Source organism: Pseudorca crassidens, chromosome 5, assembly GCF_039906515.1.
Source record: "Pseudorca crassidens isolate mPseCra1 chromosome 5, mPseCra1.hap1, whole genome shotgun sequence".
Lineage (NCBI taxonomy): Eukaryota > Metazoa > Chordata > Mammalia > Artiodactyla > Delphinidae > Pseudorca > Pseudorca crassidens.
In genome coordinates this window covers 57,398,117-57,422,083 of record NC_090300.1, presented here as the reverse complement: position 1 = coordinate 57,422,083, position 23,967 = coordinate 57,398,117, and positions in this window count along the sequence as shown.

Sequence of the window (23,967 nt, the reverse complement as noted above, 5' to 3'; positions counted from 1 at the left end):
CTTCTCTGAACATTTTTGTATGTGTCTTATGTTGGATTATATCCAGGAGTAGAATTGCTGGGTTATATAGCTGTTTTTTTAAGGCTATGTATTAAAATGCCTCCTGTAAACACTCCTAAAACATCTAATGAGTAATAGAAACTCAAATCCACTAAAGTAAAAAGGATTTTATTGCAAGCTACACAAATTCCACAGAATTCAAAAAAATAGAAAATTACTAAGAGCAGACATATAAATTCATAAAGCACAGCATTGGTGTTTAAACCACACTACATATTTTAATAGATCCAGAGCACTTAAAATTTTATAACCCAGAAGGATGCTTATGAGGAGGCCACTCAGTCATCAAGAGCAGATTAAATTGTCAGGGTCATGTAATATATTTTAGGAAATTTTCTATTAAAAAATTAAAATATAATCTGAATCTTAATAAGAAAAATATTTAGCAATGTGGGAATATCTTCTACCCCAATCTTACTTTACTCAGGAGTCGAAATAGCTGCTAGTTTTTTGAGAGGAAAAAAGCACACTTTTTGTATGGTGAGGAAAAATATAATGGGGAACACTTAAATTTACTTTCAGCGTATTTCAAATAAAGTATATTTTCATATACTTTAAATATACATTTTATAAGAACATACATACAGTAACCATTTAATAAACATATTATTGTATTTATAAATTATGTAATTATCTTACATATAATATACATATAATGAAGTACAAGTAGAAGGACTTTCATTAAAATGTGTTGATTAAATATCTACACAGTGCATATAATATACATCATGTAAATTTTATATTCATCTACCTACACTATTAAAAATTCTATTGGCCACACAGTTCCTCACAGGTGATTAATTTGTGCTGGAATCTTTATGCTGATTTCCACAGTGATATCCTACCTACATCATAAGGGAAGTAATCACCGTTTTCTGTAGGTGCTTATATAGGTGACCTTGTGCTTTGTTATTCAGCCTTCACTGAAATATGTCATGAAGTGCAAGAGAGAACGGGACTATTATATTATTAGATAAGCATACCTGTCCCCTGGCTAGTTCAAAAGGACATTGTAAGAATTAATGAGATTATATCATTGAAGTACCTTTAAATACTGGAAAAATTCAAACGATGTAATGGTTATGACTGTAAAATAATCACCAAAGGTATATTTTAGGAGTTTGATTGTATTCCATTCAAAAATTATTAAGTCAATAAATTAGCTTTATAATGTCATTTTTACTAAATTCAAAGGGTAGAGTCTTGGATTAATTTAACTTTTGTGAGAGACACCTTTTCTATGCAGAAAGATTCTTTCAGTGGCAAGTCTGAAAACACAGCCCAAAGGGGCTTAACTATTATAGGGAATTGATTGGCTCAAGTAATTGAAAAGGCTGCGGGTGGTATAACTTCAGGTCTGGCTGGGTGCCAGAGGATGGAGCAATGAAATGGCCACACTCGTCTGTCTGTTCTCAGTCCTGCTTCCTCCTAGGTTATTGCCATTTTCAGGCAAGTTCTCCTATGTAAGGGCAAACTGGGTCAATAGTAGCTTCAGAGGTTTTTTAACCCATGTGGAAACCCCAGAGGAAACAACAGCTTATCTCTCCCAACAGTTTTATGAAAATCCCCAGACTGCTTTGGCCCACAGTGGTGATGCATTCCTCACTGTGGTCAGTGTAATGTGACTCTGTTAGCCAGGGCTGGGCTGCTAGTGGATCCAGGAGTCAATAGTTTCAGCATTGTCTGATCCATAGAGTGAATGGGAAAGGGCTCTCTGCCCAAAGGAAGAGCAGGTGCTGCTACCAGAGGATGAGACTAAAGGAAAACTCAGCAAAGGACCAAGTTTTCTTTCATCAGTGTGAAACGTATAAATCAGAAAGTCCAAAAAAAAAAATTCTTCCACCAAACCCAGTTTTTTAAAAAAAATTTATTTAATTTATTTATTTGGTTTCACCAGGTCTTAGTTGCAGCAGGCAGGCTCCTTAGTTGTGACATGTGGGCTCCTTTGTTGTGGCATGTGAACTCTTAGTTGCAGCATGCATTTGGGATCTAGTTCCCTGACCGGGGATTGAACCCAGGCCCCCTGCATTGGGAGCGCGGAGTCTTATCCACTGTGCCACCAGGGAAGTCCCCAAAGCCAGTTTTGTTTTTAACATTTCTTGAATATTGATGAAACATTTAATGGCCTGTGCCTAAATGTTCTGCCACTCTAAATTACCTCCTGTATTTAGCAAAACTACTTGTCAAAATCTCATTGACTTTGTATTTCCGATTCACTGCCATGTTCTTCCCCAGCAAGATCACAACTGTACATGTGTTAATCAGGATATTTGGGACCCATAATCGAACACAATGAATACATAAGACAAATTGCATGACCCTGTCATGTTCAAACACCTATTAATTAGGAAGCTGTGAGGTTTCAGAGAGCAAGTGACTTGTTAAAATTCCGTTAGAGGAAAACTAGAAGACTAATCAACTTGATTTTATCTGTAGAAGAGATTCTCCACAAATAAATAATTAAAAAGGAATTTAGAGCTTCAAGGGGAAAATTCAAAATCTTACAGAATAGTAGAAAAAAGTAACAAGGGCAAAGAAAGTCAAATTACAACAGATGTACTTGTTGGTGGGTCATTTGAATTTTGCTGGCAGGATAACCCCAGCAGGAGAGGTATTTTCACATTGTTTAGCAGAGGCCACAGCAGGGATAAGGAGTTTTAATCACTTTATTAGAATTGCAAAGTCATCAAAGGAGGCATGGTCATGTGAGAGCTATTTGTAGAAATATTCAGTGAAATGCTTTTGTGACCACAAGAAATAATGGAAAGTAGATGTTGTTCGTGGGCACATTAAGAGAAAAAAATTGATTTATCTTGGCTGAATAGATGAACTCATGAGATTCTCTTTGGTGAAGGAAAATAATTGTTCTGAAAATGAGGTCTTATGCTGGCAGCTTTAGTGCACAATCTTGGACCATCTACTCCAATTAAGTTCTTATGCCTCTTTGGTAATGGCGATTAAAATATTAATCTACCTTATAATGTTGATTGTAACATATAAACTTGAACATAGTTTTGAACTACTGTATTTGGGATTCTGCTTTTCCTACCAATAATTTCTTTCTTTATTTTTATTTATTTTTTTTTTTTGCGGTACGCAGGCCTCTCACTGATGTGGCCACTCCCGTTGCAGAGCACAGGCTCCGGCATGTGGGATCTTCCCAGACCGGGACACGAACCTGTGTCCCCTGCTTCGGCAGGCGGACTCTCAACCACTGCGCCACCAGGGAAGCCCCCTACCAATAATTTCTTAATGAATTTTTTTTAACCTAGACACAAGAGATCTTGGTGATTTTATAAACCTATCTTTGATATGTAAAATCTGCTGGTTCATTACACCAATCTCATTTATAGCTGAGGTTCAAGAAGGTCAAAGTGTGCATAGCAGTGGCTAAGTTCAGTTAGGCACCTATCACCACAGGCCAGGTCACTTTTGTGCAGCTGGGTGTGGATTAGTTTTCAATTGCTGTGAAACAAATAATCATACATGTAACAGCTTAACATCCATTTGTTACCCCACAGTATTTTAGGTCAGAAGTTCAGATGTGGAGTGACTGAGTTCTCTGTTCAGGGTCTTGCAAAGTTGAAACTGATGTGTTGGCCAGCTGTTTTTTCACTTGGAGACTCTGGGAGAAAATTTGTTTCCATGTTCATTAAGCTTGTTGGCTGAATTCAGCTCCTTGTGGTTGTAAGACTGCAGTCCCTGTTTCTTTGCTGGCTGTCATGTGGGGCCTTCTCTTTGCTCCTAGAGACTGCCAGCATACCTTGCCACATGGCTCCTTTTAACTGCAAATCCAGCAATGGGGAATCTTGTCAAGCCTTTCTTATACAGTGAATCACAAACATCAGGAAGAGCCCAGTCTCTTTCAAGAGCTCACCTGATTAGGTCAGGCTCACCCAGGATAATCTCTCTTTCTTAAAATCAACTGTCCCATCTAATATAACCTAGGGCTTCCCTGGTGGCGCAGTGGTTGAGAGTCTGCCTGCCGATGCAGGGGACACGGGTTTGTGCCCCAGTCCAGGAAGATCCCACATGCTGCGGAGTGGCTAGGCCCATGAGCCATGGCCGCTGGGCCTGCGTGTCCAGAGCCTGTGCTCTGCAACGGGAGAGGCCACAACAGTGAGAGGCCCGTGTACTGCAAAAAAAAAAAATAAATAAAATAATAATAATAGTAATAATATAACCTAATAATGGGAGTAAAATCCATCATATTCACAGTGTCAGGGATTATACAGGCTATGTACCCCAGGGAGGGGGCATCTTGGGAATCATCTTGGAATTCTGCCTACCAGAATATATCTTTCTTTCACCCAAACGTAGGTGGCTAACTCTATAATGGTCTATATTTCAAGCAAAGTATTTTCACTCCAGTTTTCAACCTGTTTCTACTTATCTATCACTGCCCTCCCTCCCCACAGCTGTGAAAATTGCCAGGCTATGACACAACATTAGGTAGTGGTTTCCAAATTTAAGTATGCATGAATCTCCAGGAAAATATTAAATTTGCCGATTGCTGGCTACCAGTCCTAAGAAATTCTGGCTCAGTAGGTCTCAGAGACAGCCCAGGAATACATATTTTAATAGTGATTCTGATGTGTCCATTCAGCAGAACAAAATTCATGAAACACTATGGCTTCAGCATCTGTGCTGTGATCTTGGCAGTCTGGCCACACATGCTCCTCATAGCCTGGCATACATAGCATTGTTCAAACTTGAAAACTGGAATTTCTGAAAATATTTGAGGGCTAAATTTGAGATCCTCTCTATCTAGTCCTGAAAATGACAAATTACTTTAATGTAAAGCAACTTTGGATGAGAAACATAAAACAAAAACTATACATACATATATATATATATATATATATATATATATATATATATATGTAACAGAAGAATTGCTTTTTAAAGAATTTTAATGTTGTTTCTCTAAGTGTCATTATTAAAAATGTTATCTTTAAAAAAACAATCACAACAAGATCCTTTTTGACCCACCTCCTAGAGAAATGGAAATAAAAATAAACAAATGGGACCTAATGAAACTTAAAAGCTTTTGCACAGCAAAGGAAACCATAAACAAGACCAAAAGACAACCCTCAGAATGGGAGAAAATATTTGCAAATGAATCAACAGACAAAGAATTAATGTCCAAAATTTATAAGCAGCTCATGCAGCTCAATAATAAAAAAACAAAAAACCCAATCCAAAAATGGGCAGAAGACCTAAATAGATATTTCTCCAAAGAAGATATACAGACTGCCAACAAACACATGAAAGAATGCTCGACATCATTAATCATTAGAGAAATGCAAATGAAAACTACAATGAGATATCATCTCACACCAGTCAGAATGGCCATCATCAAAAAATCTAGAAACAATAAATGCTGGAGAGGGTCTGGAGAAAAGGGAACCCTCTTGCACTGTTGGTGGGAATATAAATTGATACAGCCACTGTGGAGAACAGTATGGAGGTTCCTTAAAAAACTAAAAATAGAACTACCATATAACCCAGCAATCCCACTACTGGGCATATACCCTGAGAAAACCATAATTCAAAGAGTCATGTACCACAATGTTCATTGCAGCTCTATTTACAATAGCCAGGACATGGAAACAACCTAAGTGTCCATCATTAGATGAATGGATAAAGAAGATTTGGCACATATATACAATGGAATATTACTCAGCCATAAAAGGCAATGAAATCGAGCTATTTGTAATGAGGTGGATGGACCTAGAGTCTGTCATAAAAAGTGAAGTAAGTCAGAAAGAGAAAGACAAATACCGTATGCTAACACATATATAAGGAATTTAAGAAAAAAAAAAAGTCATGAAGAACCTAGAGGTAAGACAGGAATAAAGACACAGACCTACTAGAGAATGGACTTGAGGATATGGGGAGGGGGAAGGGTAAGCTGTGACAAAGTGAGAGAGTATCATGGACATATATACACTACCAAACATAAAATAGATAGCTAGTGGGAAGCAGCCGCATAGCACAGGGAGATCAGCTCGGTGTTTTGTGACCACCTAGAGGGGTGGGATAGGGAGGGTGGGAGGGAGAGAACGCAAGAGGGAAGAGATATGGGAACATATGTATATGTATAACTGATTCACTTTGTTATAAAGCAGAAACTAACACATCATTGTAAAGCAATTATACTCCAATAAAGATGTAAAAAAAAATATAAAAAAACAAAAAAATGTTATCTTTTTTATCTGTGCTATGTCTTGTTAGATTTACATTAGACAATGTAAGGCATTCTTCATTGTGATTAATTGTCATGAATATTGACTGCATTTTGCTTTTATTCATACATAATGATGAACATGGAACAAAACAAGAAAAAAATGTTGTAGACTCTGCACTCATGCTGAAATAGACATTGTATTTTGGGATCATCAGTTAAAGCCTAAATACAGAGGCAAAGTCTTGATATATGGATAGAAATGAGAAATGAAAAATAAAAAATAGCACCATATGAAGAAACACATTCAAAAAGAATGCTTTTTTTGGACAGTTTTTTAGAGTTACACTAAATATAGGATTGTTTCATCTTTTCTAACTCTAGTGACTTAAGTTTTATTCATATTTTATTTTCAAGACCTTTCACCCCATCATTAGATTAAACCTTGTTTGTCTCTGGAAAGTATTAAACTCTTTAAACAAGAAATGTGTGCATTTCACCTAAGACATTTGCAATCAGGCATGCAGTAACTCCCTCTTGATTATGCCACTTTTTGAAAAACAAGGTAGTAGATACAAATTCAGATACTCTCTTTAAGAATTGCAATCCATATAAAATACTTACTTTGTTTCACCTGGTAAAATGCAAATAAAATTTTTCAATTGCCATTAGTACCAATGATTGTGGTAATAAATAAATATGAATATCCAGCTTCACTTTTACTTACCCATTCATAGAAACCAGTATAAGATTAATTTATCAAATTTTCATGCCTACTAATTCTACTATTAGATAAAAATCTTGGCTTTTTAATAGCAGAGTTCCATTTGATATCTGAACATTGTATATGATATTGTTACTGAAATTTATTAATTTCAAAATATATGTGATAATATATGATGATTACCAAAGTGAATTCTAGAACATATTAATTTGGCTAGTATGATTGAAAATATAGCATATATCAGGGTGTTTTTTTTTTTACCATTGCATTTCCATATGAAGTTTTTCCCAGGAAAAAAATTTTTCCCTTTTTTTCTTTCTTTTTTTAAATTACATTTTCCCAAGTCATCCCTCAATGAATTGAAAGGCAGATTTTTTTCCTCCAGTTCAGATCTTTCTTCAATATCTCCCTTAGGCACATGTCCCTTTCTCTTCTATACACTTCCCTCTTTTTCTTCTTGGTTTAAGTTCCTACGGTCTTGAATTTTCACTAAGTTGCTGGAACGTAAAAGTGGTAATTTTAAAAATTTCCATAATCTTCATTACCTTTCTCATCACCCTTATCACCTGAAGACAAGGCATATGAACTTCCTCCTCCTTTATTGAGTAAAACCTAAGCTCCCATACATAGACTCCCTCTGATTTCTTCTTCTCTGCAACTCAAATTATATTCATATAGCATGTCCTGCTTGCTTGACAGAAGAAATGCCTTGTCATATTAATGCTAATCCCTTTGACTATGGTCCAGATTCCAAATGATCATGTCTCTTCTGAGAACTGTTCAATCTCTTGCTTTTGGATCTTCAATTTGACCACTAACTTTTTCTCTTTAGTTGTGTAAGGGAGGGAAAATAATTTTCCCTCTACCCTATTAGGTTCTTGGCTGAGACCCCCATGTAATAAAAAACAGATTAACAGGAGAAAAAAACAAACAAACAATTTAAACTCCTGGTACGGCCCCCTTTCTAATGTAAATTTCCCTTACAAAAGGGAAACTTCTACTGTTTTCAGAGCTTCTTCTGTGTCTGCACTTTTTCAAAATAATCAGCTCAAAATAATCCTTATGCCAAAGGAGCATATTTTGGAGTGGCACCTTCTGCTACCCCTCAGCTTATAAACATACTCAAATCTCTATTAATCAGTTTTCCCACAAAGAGCCAAAATTACCTCTGTAGACCACCAAGTTTTCTTAAAAGCGTAGTCTACATGAACTCTCTCCATTTCTGATCTTTAACCAACAATCTCTTGCAGTCTGGCTTTTCCTCTCATGAATTCCCACTTTCCTTCTGAAACATTTATCTTCTGGTCTTTTCTCTTTCTATTCAGTCTCTGCTCATTTTGATATTGATGATTCCATCCTTTTGGAAACATTCATATAGATTAATATCACTTGGATGATATTCCAGCATTTTTCTTTTTCTATTATTTTATATCCATCTCTATCGCTATCCTAACTTAGTCTTCTTTGTTTCCTCTTACAATGTATAACTATAAATATCAGGGTTCTAGTTTTTGTCTCTGGCTGTTACCTTTTATTCTATTCTCTTTCTCTTGGGGATTTCATATATGATGATAACCAGAAAAATCACTTCCTAATCAGATTTCTCTTAGCCTAACCTCTCTCTTGAATTTCAAAATCACCTTTTCAATTGTTTTATTGAATATTTCACAAGGATGTCCTGCCTGAATCAGAATTTCAAGTTGTCCAGAACTGCCACTCTCATCACAGTAGTCACATTTCCAGAATGGTGCTCCTTCCTCTTCATCTTTATGTCCCTAGTACTTGGGAAGGCTTCAACATATGCTGAATAAGTTGCTCCCTCTCTATCAATGGTCTTTCTATTTTACTTGTGACTTAGGTTAAGGCCATAGAATTTTCTGCAAATTCTTCCTTTTCTTGACCATCAATATCAAGAGGGTCCTGTCAACTCAGTCTTTCCAATATCTCTTGCTGTCATAGTCTTTCTTTCTATTGCTTTTGCCCTCAGTTGCTAAAATGTGAGTCACTAGAGGGTAAGAATGTTAGACTGTTTTGTTCACAATTTTAACCTAACCACCTAGAAGAGTACTTGGTATATAGTCATTGTTCAATAAATATTTGTTGAGTTGGATTGAATCAAAGGTTCATTGTTTTTGTTGTTGTTGTTTTTTATCTGCTTTGTTTTTGTTTTTGTTTTGCAGGGACTATTACAATAGACTTCCATCTGAACTCTCTGTACCCAGTTATTTCCCTAATCCATCATGCATGTCACGGTCACTTACAAACTCCTCCTCCTCTGTCTTGATATACAAATTCTTATCCTCTGAAGTATATGCCACTCTTTATTCTGACTCATAGTGATCATTTACCAAACTCCTGGTTATTCCCAAACATCTGTCTAAGATAGAGATGCAAAAAACTCATTTTTCTTTTCCATTTCAAATTTTTTCATCACTGAGAATACATCAGTATTTATGTATATGACCCTCTACATCAAATATCACAATTTCTAGCTCACTGTATCAACCTTCCAGAAACTCTTGATTGCCTTTTAGCTTGTTGAAAGTATACAGGACTTTGCTGAGGTATCTCTGTATCTTTTAGTTTGTCCAATGTATTTTAAGAAGGTTTCACCTAATATCAAAAGATAGCTTTCATAGCCTATCTGAGCTTTCATAATCCTTTGGTTCCATGAAAACAAACTGAATACCCACAGAACTGTGTCTCTTTCTTTCTGATAAAGAATGGGATGGGGTCAGGAAGCTCATTTTTAACCAAATTACAAGTTATTAGCTTAATATATGGAGAAGATTATATTCCATAAATGATACTGCCAGACATTGTAGAGGACTGTGTTCTTATGAATAGCTCTCTTGGGAAAAATAAATTATTTCCTGCATTTGAGTTGCCAATCCATTTATGTTAAACTTTAATCAGGTTAGCGAGACTTTATTTCTCATTTTACTCTTTGCATTATATTACTATAAAGTGATTGGCTTTGTAACTATATGATGCATGTTGATCTTGCTTTATGCTCTAGATCTGTGTTTTGAAAGAAAAAATGTTATAAAATGAACATCGTGATTTAGAGCCATGTTTCTGTTTACATCTGTTACATTTCATTCTCATAGGATTCCTTTGTCAATAAGCAGAATATGTTCCTTGAACTCTCCTCCATATTTTGATTATAATTTGCATGACTTTTGATGTCCCACGTGTTACAAAGCAACCCAGAGGTAATTCCCTTTTTACATTGTGTGAAATTATGAGTTATTATCACTAAACATCATTTAATAGTTTAAGGTATCACCTTGCTATTATCTGCAGTCTTGTGCAGAAAGTTTGGATTAGAAATGTTATGAATAGATAATGTTGCAAATCGAGTTCATGAACATTAACGGGCATTTCCTGTATTAACACAGATGCAACAGTTTACATGTTTTAATTCTGACTTGATTTAGAAACTACTAAGGTGAGTTATTTAACAACTGTCATTTAAAAAATCACCAAAATTAAAATTAAGAAAGATAATAAAAAGAGCAAACCGTTTAATACAGTGGAAAACCTTAACGAGAAGGATAATTTTCTGGAAAAGTATAAATTGCCAAATTTGAATCAGGAATAATTTAAAAAATATAATTAGAAAAATACAGGGAACTTGATAATATAATAAAATAATTATTCTAGCATATATTTGGAGTAAGATGGCTTGTTGGCCAACTATTTAAAACTTAAAAAGACATATAATGCTTATACTACATAATATATTACATGGTATAGCAAAAAGGAGAAAACTATCCAAATTTATTTTTGAAACTGGAAAACCTTGATATTAAGCTTGACAAAATAAACCCAAAACAAACTCTAGGTCAGTATCATTTAGAAATATATATGTATAGATTATAAGCAAAATATTAGCATGTTGAATTCAAGTCTGCATTAAAAATTATCATCTGTCATGACCAAGTAGAGTTTATTCCAGGAAATATAGATGATTCAAGCTTAGGAAATCTATTAATATAATTTATCACTTCAAACTGTCAAGGGAGAACTGTCTTTTTTTTTTAAATTTATTTAATTAATTAATTTATTTTTGGCTGTGTTTGGTCTTTGTTTCTGTGCGCAGGCTTTCTCTAGTTGCCGTGAGCGGGGGCTACTCTTCCTTGCGGTGCGTAGGCTTCTCATTGCCGTGGCTTCTCTTGTTGCAGAGCACAGGCTCTAGGCGCACGGGCTTCAGTAGTTGTGGCACGCGGCCTTCAGTAGTTGTGGCACGCGGGCTCTAGAGTTCAGGTTCAGTAGTTGTGGCGCACGGGCTTAGTTGTTCTGCGGCATGTGGGATCTTCTCGGACCAGGGCTCGAACTCGTGTCCCCTGCATTGACAGGGGGATTCCTAACCACTGCGCCACCAGGGAAGCCCTGGAGAACAGTCTTATCATCCTTCACATTGAGTCCAAAAAAAGCTATTTCCTGAGAATATTTGTAAGGAAATTCAGAAAGAAAAATCTTACTTAAAAATCATAATATCTACTTTGATCAATAGCTCATGTCATGCTTAATGGTGAAACACTTAGAAAATTGCCTTTAAAAGTCATGAACAAGATAAGGATGGCTTCTGGTTGTCAGTTCTAAAGGAAATATAGCCAGGATCCCTAAGTCTTCTAATCTCTTCCAGTCATCAGTTGCTGATATAGTTGCTGCTGCCTACCCTTAGTTTTGACACATGAAATGTGATAGCCAAACTGATACCTTTTCTTGTATGTTATGGCTTCAACCATGCTATCATGGAGGATGAATGAATGTGAAGGATCAAACTTTAGCCTGTTATATGGTGTACCTACTAGTGAGAAAGGAGTCAGGCAAGCAGGAAGTCCCATGGGTCTTAATATTATTAAACCATCCACATTAGATAAAAAAGAGAAGAGAGATACACAGAGGGCAGAGAAAAAAAAAACTCTAAATGAGTGATCCTTCCTAATCCATTTCTACTTATTTAACCTATCTGTTAGTATAGTCTAGGTTTTGCTGTTGTGACAAATTAACTCTGGAATCTTAGATACTCAAGTAATAAAAATTTGTTTCTTGTTTATGCTGCATTTTCAGTGAGGATTGATATGGGTATTGCTTCATTTAGTTACTCAGGGACCTAGGCTGATGATGGCTTCACCATCTTGTACCTGCATCATCTGGCACATGTGGTCTCCTTGGATGGCTTGGCCAAAGAAGATAAAGAATGGACGTTGCTCACGGGCTTTTTATTGCCTCAGTCTAGAAGTGATTAGTGTCGTTTCAATCACACTTCATTGCATAGAAAGTAGGACCCTTTAGAATAACAAGTGGGATATTTGTTGACCATTGCTGTCTACCACAAAGATTAAAACTAATCCTCTTTGGAACTTCCCTGGTGGTCCAGTGGTTAAGACTCTGCACTTCCACTGCAGGGGGCTCGGGTTCGATCCCTGGTCAGGGAACTAAGATCCTGCATGCCCCATGGTGTGGCTGAAAAACAAACAAACAAACAAACAAAAAAACTAGCCCTCCTTGGTGGCCCTCTGGCTCTAATCAGTATACAAATGAGATTGCACTGGCTGGGATGGAAAAATGGTTCAAAAAAAGTGGAGTATTTATTAGTTCAATTATTCCTTACTGTAAGTAACTGTGACCTCCCAGGTTTTACTAATAAATTGATTTGAAATGTAAATACCAAATATATTCTGTAATTGTTAGCTTGACCAGCACACTCTGCTTATGAACAAGCCATAGGAGATGCCAACATTATCAGAAAGTTGAGGTGAGCCTAGATTCAGAAACAGGAATATAGTTATATGATTTTACTTATAGTAATAGTAACAATATCACAACAACAGATACTACTTGTATTAATCTTCTATAGTTGCATAACATATTGACACAAACTTAGTGGCTCAAAACAATACACATCTATTCTTACTATTTCCACGAGTCAGGAGTCTGATTATGGTTTAACTGGGTCAACTGGTCAGGATCTCATGATGAAATTAAGATATCAGCCAGGGCTATAGTCTCACCTGAGGTCTGAGGTCCTCTTCCAATCTCACTGACTATTGGCAGAATTTATTTCCGTGTAGGTCTGTTAGGTCCTCATTTTCTTGATGGTTTTCAGCGCAGGACCACTCTCAGCAACTAGAGCTTGCCCTCAGGTTCTTGCCTATGTCCATCTCCTCTCATAAAATGGCAGTTTGCTTAGTCTTTGAAACCAGCAGGAGAATCCTCCTAATTTTAAAGGACTCACCTGATTGTGCCTGGCCTATTGAGAATAATCTCCATTTTGGTTAACTTATAGTCGACTGATTAGGAATCTTAATCATGGAAGCGATTACTTCATCATATTCATTGGTTCCTGCCACACTCAAGGGGAGGTGATTATACAGGGTGTACATGAGAGAAGGGAATCTTTGGGTCCATCTTCTTATTCAGTCTACTATACTCATAATATTTATTGAGTATATACTTGTGCCAGGCATCATGATAAGCATTTTACATGCCTTATCTCATAATTTCATCTCACAAAACCCTATGAAGTAGGTATTATTAGTCTTATTTTATAAAAAATTGGAACGTCCCAGAATAACCTGCTCAAAGTATCACAAGCAGCAACTGCTGGGACAGAATTTGAACCTAGGTTTGAAGGACGCAAAGTCAGTCTGCTTCACCTCTATACTGCATGTGTTTCCTTTTACTGCCACCTACTTAATAGAACAACTGTTGGGTGTGCCTAGCACTACTGCCCTGGACATCGCTTGTGTCGATGTTGGGTGCTTTGTCTTTTCTCTATGCACCCTTTATGATCACAACCTCTTCTGATGGACATATTCTTTAAGGGTTTAGACTCAAGTGCTACTGACCCTTGAACCATTCTGTTTCCTTGGGAGGGCTTTGGTTATCTTTGACTTGATCCATCCATTTAAAAAATTAAAAAAAATTTTCTCTCTCTCTTTTTTTATTGAGGTATAATTGATTAACAATATTATATAAATTTCAGGTGTGAAACAGTGATTCACAATTTTTAAAGATAATCCATTTATAGTTATTATAAAACATTGTCTATATTTCCTGTGCTGTACAATGTATCCTCATAGCTTATTTATTTATTTATTTATTTATTTTTTTTGCGGTACACGGGCCTCTCACTGTTGTGGCCTCCCCCATTGCGGAGCACAGGCTCCGGACACGCAGGCTCAGCGGCCATGGCTCACGAGCCCAGCCGCTCCACGGCATGTGGGATCTTCCCAGAACGGGGCACGAACCCGTGTCCCCTGCATCGGCAGGCGGACTCTCAACCACTGCGCCACCAGGGAAGCCCGCTTATTTATTTTATACATAGTAGTTTGTGCCTCCTAATCCCCTATCCCTATCATGCCTCTCCCCCCTTCCCTTTCCTTACTGGTAACCACTAGTTTGTTTTCTACATCTGTGAATCTGTTTCTTTTTTGTTATATTCACTAGTTTGCTTTATTTTTTAGATTCCACATATAAGTGATAAAATACAATATTTGCATTTCTCTATCTGGCTTATTTTACTAAGCGTAATACCTTCCAAGTCCATCCATGTTGTTGCCAGTAGCAAAATTTCATTCTTTTCTGTGGCCGAGTAATATTCCATTGTATGTATATACTACATCTCTTTTATCCATTCATCTGTTGATGGACACTTAGGTTGCTTCCATATCTTGTCTATTGTAGCTAATACTGCTATGAACATTGGAGTGCATGAATCTTTTCAAATTAATGTTTTCATTTTCTTCAGATATATACCCAGGACTGGAAGTTATATCCATTTTTAATGTAACTTCCTGAAAGTCTGGTTATTTTATCGTGCTCCAGGTATTCTCTACATATACAGAAGTTGTGGAAGGAGACATGAAGAAAAGGCTGAAGACTAGAGTCCATGACTAGTCCAAGACTAGAGTCCATTTCAGAAAATTTCCAATTTTTCTTACAGTAAGATATCTTACAGGTACTGATCTCTGAGAAAGAAGGATGTCTTCTTAAGCAGAGTTGTTGTTTTTAATCCAAGTATATGGAAATCTTAGTTTCACAATTTATCTCTTTTGAGGATGTATCTTCTAAGTGTTATGAAGTTTACTTGTGGTAGTTTCTAAAGAACTGCACAAGATGCCTGGCACAAGGTGAAACTCAGAACTTGAAACTCAGAACTCTCATCCATCTCTGTAGCGATCTGTGTGCTCCTCCGATTCACTTAATCACTAATTCTCTGATTTAGTATTCAGATGATGATTCTCAGTTCGAAAATGAGTACACATTTCAACTAGGACACATTTTTAAATAATTCTTTTTCTTTTTTCCCCCTACCTTTTCTATGGGGTTACACATCCTAAGAAAGATTTTTGCTTACCTCTTACTCATCTCCATTCCCTCAAATCATTGTAATGAACCACCTTACTGGTAGAAGTAGATACTATCTTTTGATGAAAAATTGTTTGAGAATTATTGTCCTAGAAATTAAAATTATAATGGAATCTGTTACTAAATTTTTGAATGGGAAATATAGTTGCAAAGAGAAACAATGCATAGATTAATAGCTGTTAAATTTGTTACTATTTTTTCTAAGGCTGATTGTGTTCTCAAAAATCTGGGGGTATGGGGCTAGCATTGTTTTGTTTGTTTGTTTGTTTGTTTGTTTTGTCATGCCCATTAGTTCTAAGATCAGAGATCTTAGTTCTCTGATCAAGGATTGAACTTGTTCCCCCTGCTGTGGAACCACAGAGTCTTGACCACTGGACCACCAGGAAAGTCCCAGAGCTAGCATATTTGTACATCACTAACTTCAGAAAACAGAAGGTTTATAAGAAAATCTTGGAGCTGAAGTCACAGAATTTTGGAGGTTGCGGCAGAGTATCCCAGCTGTGGCCTCTGAATGAGAAACCCAGACTCCAACCAGTGACCCTCTGAGAAGAATATGAAGAAAATCAGGAGGGGAGTTATTTATGTATAGTCAGCTAATTAAAAAAATATACAATAGGTGGTTTAGCAGACTTGAACATTAGATAGAGTTTGAAGCTTTACATTTTATGAAATGGAGTAAGTATTAGATAATTATATATTATTTGGATTAAGATGATATTACTTTGGGGCAAAGATAGGGTAGAGGGAAGTACTCTCTCTTTGGGGCCAGACTTTATGGATTCTAATCCCCTCTGGGTGAATTAACTGGAGCTAGTTACTTAACCTCTGTGTTTTCTAATCTATAAAATGAGAATAGTAGTAGCATCTACTAAATAGGGTTATGTGAGGATCAAATTGATTAATGTCTGTCAAAGTACTCAGCATACTGCCTGACACATAGTAATTAATTGATGTTAACATGGTGCCATTGATGTAGTAGGACAACAGAGTCAGTAATATTTTGAGAATTGGGAATAGTCTAGGGGTGACTGCTACATTTAGTGTATAAGGTGGGCTAAGGTCACTTGAAACATTTCAATGGCTTCTAAGCAATATCAAACAGCATTTTTAAATGACTTTGAGGCTGGAAATAATTCTCATGAAGGTGCAGGAAGTGTTCAGGAATAATCCTAATAGGGAAAAACAACAGCCAGAAAAGACTATAAACTTATAAATACACTGGGTTAACTCCAGGAAGAATACATGACTGGTAGTGTGGGTCACAAGATTTAACCTCTAAGGGGAGTTGAAGTGTTCCCACTCCTTCTGCCACATTAGTCTTCGGGAAGAAGGATTTAGATATAAGACAAATATAAAGTGCAACCCTCAATCACATAAAAATTTAAGACAGTGGCTTCGGGCTTAATTTGGTTGTGGGAGAGATATACATTACAAGTAAAATTGAATCCATCATGAACACTTTCAGAAGCAAGTTGAGTAAGAAACAAATGTATCAAATCTAGAAACAAATTAAATTGATTCATTTAATCTTTCTCTTACACCCCTCTGTAGGCTCTCTCCTTAATCTTTCTTGCACTATGCTCTTTGATTCCTTTCACTAGCATTTGTAACATATGATAGGCCTGGGAGAACATGAGAAGTCATGCAAGAATCTGGGTGTGTTCAGGGGAAAGAGTAGTGAGGGCCACACTTGCCTGTCTTTTAAGCCTTGTATGTAAAGTATGGATGCTTACATCTGGTCCAGTTCTCTTGATCAGAGGAGACCTGATTGAAATACCAATCCAAAGCACCAGTTGGAAGTAAAGAGCATGAAGGAGCTTTGGGGTCTAATATATATACTGCAAATGTGGGGTTAGTTAATGATGTGTGCTTTGAAGTGTTTGGGGTCCTGGTATTTTCCTTTTACATTACATTTACATTACAAATACTCGTATTCACATTGTCCTCAAATTTCTTTTCGATAAGTAGAGATAATATAAGTTGATTCCTGAAAAACCCACATCTAATATCTCTCTGGTACAGAGGCTGCAAAGCTGAACACCTACCACAGGAGTAACCATGTAACCCAGTGACAGGTAAGCATAAGTCCCAGGAGGGCTTTCTTTCATAATGAAAAGAAAAATCTCACCAAGAGAAAGCCCTTCACCCCTTCACTTTTCAGTCCTTTCCCTGCTGGGAACACAGAAGTAATGCCTCGGGCTTCCCTGGTGGCGCAGTGGTTGAGAGTCCGCCTGCCGATGCAGGGGACGCGGGTTCGTGCCCCGGTCCGGGAAGATCCCACATGCCGTGGAGCGGCTGGGCCCGTGAGCCATGGCTGCTGAGCCTGCGCGTCCGGAGCCTGTGCTCCGCAACGGGAGAGGCCACAACAGTGAGAGGCCCGCATACCGCAAAAAAAAAAAAAAAAAAAAGGAAGTAATGCCTCAAGGGGGAGCAGCCATCTAGAAATGGTGATGCAATAAAGACAAAAAACCCAAGCACAAAAAAGCAGAGACAGAAAAAGCAGCTGCTAGGCAGATGTGTCTTCTTCCCAACTTCTTTAGATAAACTTTTAGTTGACATATAACAGATATAGAAAAGTACAGAAGTCATAAGAACACAGCACACATCTGTGTAACCACTACTAGAATCAAGATAGTATTAGCACCAGTATTAGCACCTCTCATACCCTCTACCTGTTATTATCCCCTTCCACAAAGGTCATCACTATTGTCTATCATCATTAAATAATTTTTAAATAATTATTATTTTAAAATAATTATTTGTTTTAAATAATGAGTATAAATAATTAATTATTTATTCACCATTAAATATTTTTTCCTGTTTGGAGCTTCATATAAATGGAATCACAAGATATATATACTTTTTTTGAAAATTTAATAACCATGTGGCCAGTTATTACAGTACTGGGAATACAGTACTCAGGAGCTCATGGAGCTTATATTTTAGTGGAAGTAAACAGAAAATAAAATAAGTAAAATAAATGTTAGATGATGATAAAGCATTGCAGGGAGATGGAGTATATTGCCGGGGGGCCCGGGAAGATTACAATTTTAAATCAAGTGGTCAGAAAAGGCTGCAGTGAGAAGGAGACATTTTAGCAAAGGCCTAGGGCATGGGCAGGCAGACCGAGATTAGGAGTCTGGATGTTTGCCAGAGTACTCTATTAGCAATAACATTTTCATGACACATAATAGTACGAGCTTTTCTGTAGGGTAAGGGAACACGCAACAGTGTTTCCTTCTTGTCTTCCTGAAAGCTTTTTCACCAGTCTTTCAGACTTTCATTTTTCAAGACCAAGTGATGGAACTCCATTTAGCAAAAAATGGGGAGGAAGCAATCCTGACAAGATCGAAATTTACAACATGAAAAGGAAGGCGGCAGAATTGGATTACTGACAAATGGGACAGGGGGCATGTGGCATTGAGCCCTTTGCCTTCCTTGCCTACTTATGGGGACAGCGTTCTATGGATTGGTGAGTGTTTCTTTTTAACCATAAAAGGACGCTATGCAAACTGATGATGGTTTGCTCTCACTGTCTATTCTAGCAGCCCCAGCTTCACCTCCAGTCCAGGTCCATTTCAGTCCTCCTTTACACTGCTGTCAGAAGGTCCTTTCTAATATCTAAATGTGATCCAGTCCTTCTCTCCTGAAACTCCTTTAGGTAGAAAACTCTCATTAGGATTTACAAGACCTGTCAAGGTTAATCTGTGCCTAAGTTTCAAGTCTCCTCTGTCATATTTCTGCCACATGACATCGAATTCTAGCCAGAGGCTGCACCCTTTTGCCTTTCTGCATGCTGTTATATTTTCTTAGATGTCCTCTCTTCTTTCTCTTTCTCAGCAATGTAGGGGAATATCTCTGCCATGGCTCCCTGGCAACCTTGCACATATCCACATAGATCATGCAGGCAAAAGCTTGAGCCACAGCTAATCTGAGTCTTGGCAGAATGCCTTTCGTTCTTTCCAGGACTTGAAAGGATGAGAGGCTTGTGAGAAGAAGCTATGAGGTCATCTCTCACTTTCTTCCCTATTTCTCTGGGAGGCTGTTGGGAGACAGTTTCTCATCACCTCTGATGAAGTATGAGGCTTTCTGTCCTATCTCCTTCAGAGAACAGCTGTATAACACCACTTAGCCACAGTCTAGAATTGAGTCTTCAGCAGTAGGTTATCCCACAACTCATATAGCAGTCAACAAGCACCTTTTTGTTTTCCTGTCACCCTTTTTGGTGTGTAGGATAAAGACCCAGGGAATTGGTATTTTTAGTTATTCTTTCTTTCACTGTCAGTGTAAGTAATAAGCTTCCTGGATCTAACTGTGGCTTATTATATTTTTACTGACTGAGTCAGTCAGGGCTTACCCTTGACCCTTGCCTTGGCTCTGCCTGGTGTTTTGTGCTTAATAGATAATTCCTGACTCCTTCAATTCCCAGCTCAGCCCTCTCCTCACTCTGAAGCCTTTCTTGTCCCACAGAGGTTGCCTTAAATACCCCTCCCCCCACTTTTATTATATCCGTAAACACCTCTATCCTAACAATTAAGACATAATTAATCTACACCTGCACTGTCAACTATGGTAACTATTAGCCAGATGTGACTATTAATTTGACTTCATTAGACTTGAAATTTGTCTAATGGATTACAAATATTTAGTGTGAACAAAAGTATAAAATTTTCTTGATACTTAAAAAATATTGATTACATGTTGAAATAATACTTTGGAACTGTAAAATTGAGTATATTATTAAAATTAATTTTACCCATTTTCTTTCTTTTTTTAAATAGACTTTATTTTTTAGTAGTTTCAGGTTTACAGAAAAATTCCCCAGAAAGTACAGTTTTTCATGCCTCCTCTACTCCCAGTTCCCCTATTATGAATATCTTGCATTAGTGTGGTACATTTGTAACATCGATGAACAAATATTGATGCATTATTATTAACTAAAGTCCACGGTTTACATTAGGGTTTACTCTTTGTGTTGTACAGTCTATGGTTTTGACGAATGCATAATGTCATGTGTCCATCATTACAGTATCACACAGAATAGTTTCTCTGCCATAAAAATCCCCTGTGATGCATCTATTTATCCCTCGCTTCCCATCAACCCTTGGAAACCACTGATCTTTTTTACTGTCTCCTTAGTTTTGCCTTTTTCAGAATTTCATACAGTCGGAATCATACAGTATGTAGCCTTTTCAGACTGGCTTCTTTCACTTAACAATATGCATTAAAATTTCCTCCATGTCGTTTTATGGCTAGATAGACAACTTCCTTTTACTTAGTAAGTCTAATTAAAGATTTGTCAATTTTGCTTACCTGTTCAAAAAATCAACTCAGTTTTATTGATTTTTTCTTTTCTCTATTTCATTTATTTCTGCCCTAGTTTTTATTGTTTCCGTCCTTCTGCTAACATGGGACTTAGTTTATTCTTCTTTTTCTAGTTCCTTGAGGTGTAAAGTTAGGTTTTTTATTTGAGATTTTTCTTCTTTTTAATGTAGATGTTTATTGCTATAAACTTCACTTTTAATACTACTGTTGCTGCATCCCATAAGTTTTGGTATGTTGTGTTTTCATTTTTATTTGTCTCAAGATATTTTCTAATTCCTCTTTTGATTTCTTTTTTTAATCCATTGATTATTCAAAGGTATGTTGTTTAATTTCCACCTATTCGTGATAGACTTTTAAATGAATATTTTAGTATATGGCTTTCATGATAATTGCTTTTTAAATTTGTATGCCTATGGGACATTTAGCAACTCCTCTCTTCTCTGTAGCATCCCATGCCCATCTCTATAATATACATATCACATTCCATTCTAATAGTTGCTTATACAACTGCACACAGCAGCCTGGATTGAGAGTACATTGAAGGCACATTCTCATCTAGTCTTCACAGTGCCTAGCTCAGTGTTTTGGTGGCTTATGGTTTGCTGAATCTGTGAATAAGTTAATGGATTTAAATATTAGTGGTGTCACGTGTGTTCTAACATCACCAATCAATAAACATATGTGCCAGGAATAATTGTATGCCATAAATGTTGAATTCAGAAAGCCAGCACAATTTTAAGAAGCATGAGGGTTTGAAAGGAGTGACATCCATGTCTTAACCCTAGGAAGCACAACAAGTAATCCGTGTTTGAAGGCATGAATAACACTGCATTACAAAAGTCAGTTTCCAGGACTTCGCTGGTGACGCAGTGGTTAAGAATCTGCCTGCCAATGCAGGTGACACGGGTTTGAGCCCTGGTCCGGGAAGATCCCACATGCCGCGGAGCAACCACAACTACTGAGCCCTTGTGCCCCAACTACTGAAGCCCGAATGCCTAGAGCCCATGCTCCGCAACAAGAGAAGCCACCGCAATGAGAAGCCCACGCACTGCAACGAAGAGTAGCCCCCGCTCACCGCAACTAGAGAAAGACCCAACGCAACCAAAAAAAAAAAAGTCAATCTCCTACCATATCCCTGGAGCAGCTAACACAGGAATTGTCGGTTTTCAACCTATTTGCAACTGTTTTATTTTATTTTCCTCTTCAAGGGCAATATGGATTTTAGTAATTTTAGTGCTCTAGAGAAGCAGCACATTTGAGCATAAGCCTCTGTTCAAATAAAGCAGGTAGCTGACCCTTTAATTCTCTGAATGTTATATTGTTTTTTTGTTGTTGTTTCTCTCAGTGAAATAAAAGACGGGAAAATTTTTAGAAAAAGTTTAGGGGCAGACAGTGCTCCAGAGGAAAAGATAAAAGGAATAAGTCTGGAGAATTCATATAAATCAATCGCTCACTGCATATCACTCAGCCTACAGCAACCAAAGCAGTTTTAAACTTGTAAAACCAATATGTGATATTATATTTCAATTTGCTTTGGACAGATTTCAAAGATAATTTGCTTTAATGTTAATTTTTAAGGTTTTACATATTTCATCTAATATCTATATACTCATACAATCATAAATTTATTTACATGAAAGGGTTTTTCTGTCACCAGAAAAGACTTTTGTCTATACCTATATATTCTTTGCCTTACGTTTAATTTTTACTTGTCTAGATTTGGCAAACCTTTATTCCTACTAATCACAAATAGAGATTCCCAGCTGTATTTAAGGAATTGAAATTTTTTTGACTCAGATGTAATTGACACATGCTGTCTTGGTGATAAATCATGCCAATAATTCTCTCTTGAACCTGACCAGAATAATAGCATACTTAATAATGTAACAGAAGTTCGTGGGGGAAAACAATGGTTCCATAGAGTACCAAAACAAGAGCGCCAAGTGTCCTAAGTAATTTGACTGGGAAAGCTTATGGAAGGAAATGTGAGGTCATATTATGAAAGAATATTTTTTTTTTGGTCCTTTATAAAATTTCGCCCTTACAGTTTACAAAATGCTTTCACATGTCTTTTTTTTTTCAACTCCATATTATTATCCTCATGAGTCAGAAGTTCAGAAAAGTTAAGCAATGTCTGCAACATTTTTCATCTCAAAGATGTGGCAAATATGCCAGTTGAACTCATGTCATTCAAGGGCATATTTTACAGACAAACTGTTAGGAACATATCTGTTCAGTGTGTGTTTTATGAAACATGTATTCAGCCTTGAGAAGAAAAGCAGAAGTACCCTATTTCCTAAAACAAACCAACAAATCCCTAACAACAATAAAGTACATCCATTCATAAACAGATTTCATTGCCAGTACTAAAGTAATTGGTACATCAGTTTCTTCCAAATCTCTTAGGGCCTGTAACAGAGTAGTATTATAATGCTTCAGTTGATGTTGTGTGGAATCTCCTTGCACTAGCATTCTGTAATGGCATAAGATCAAAAATTTATTTTCGGAATCCTTGTTAATCTCTTTCAAAGTATCAGCTACTCACCACAATGTCACTTCTGAAAGGTAGTTGTTAATATTTATAGAGTTCTCGTATATGTTAGATTCTGAGCAGTATAGAAATGGCCTAAATCTCTGTTCCCTGGAGCAGTAGTTCCCAACATTACACCACCAAGAGCCCTTATTGTAATTTGTCTTTCCACTGACGGTTCAGACAAATATTTTGTCTTCCAAGTAAACTGTTTACAATAATTTACTGTGGTCTTATATTGGGAAAATAGAATTTTTCTCTAAGAATTTTTCAAATATTTAAGTTAGGATTACCGTGGCTACTTCATGGATGTCTGGGTTCCAAGAATTCTAGATCTCTTGTGCCAAGGTTTGGTTCAGCTCACACAGTCAAGTGCACAGAGCAGGCAGCACCTTCCTAAAGAGTCTGGAGTGGTAACATTTACTCCTTTGCCTGGGCACAGTCCATACCCTAAAATTCCCTCATTTTCCTTTGGTAAATTGAACCTAGACTCCAGAAGGGTTTTCTGTTTTATTCCAGAAGTAGCTCTGAATGAAAGCTAGCGTACACTGCATTTCTCTAATGATTAGTGATGTTGAGCATCCTTTCATGTGTTTGTTGGCTATCTGTATATCTTTGGAGAAATGTCTATTTAGGTCTTCTGCCCATTTTTGGATCGAGTTGTTTGTTTTTTTGATATTGAGCTGCATGAACGGCTTGTATATTTTGGAGATTAATCCTTTGTCAGTTGCTTCATTTGCAAATATTTTCTCCCATTCT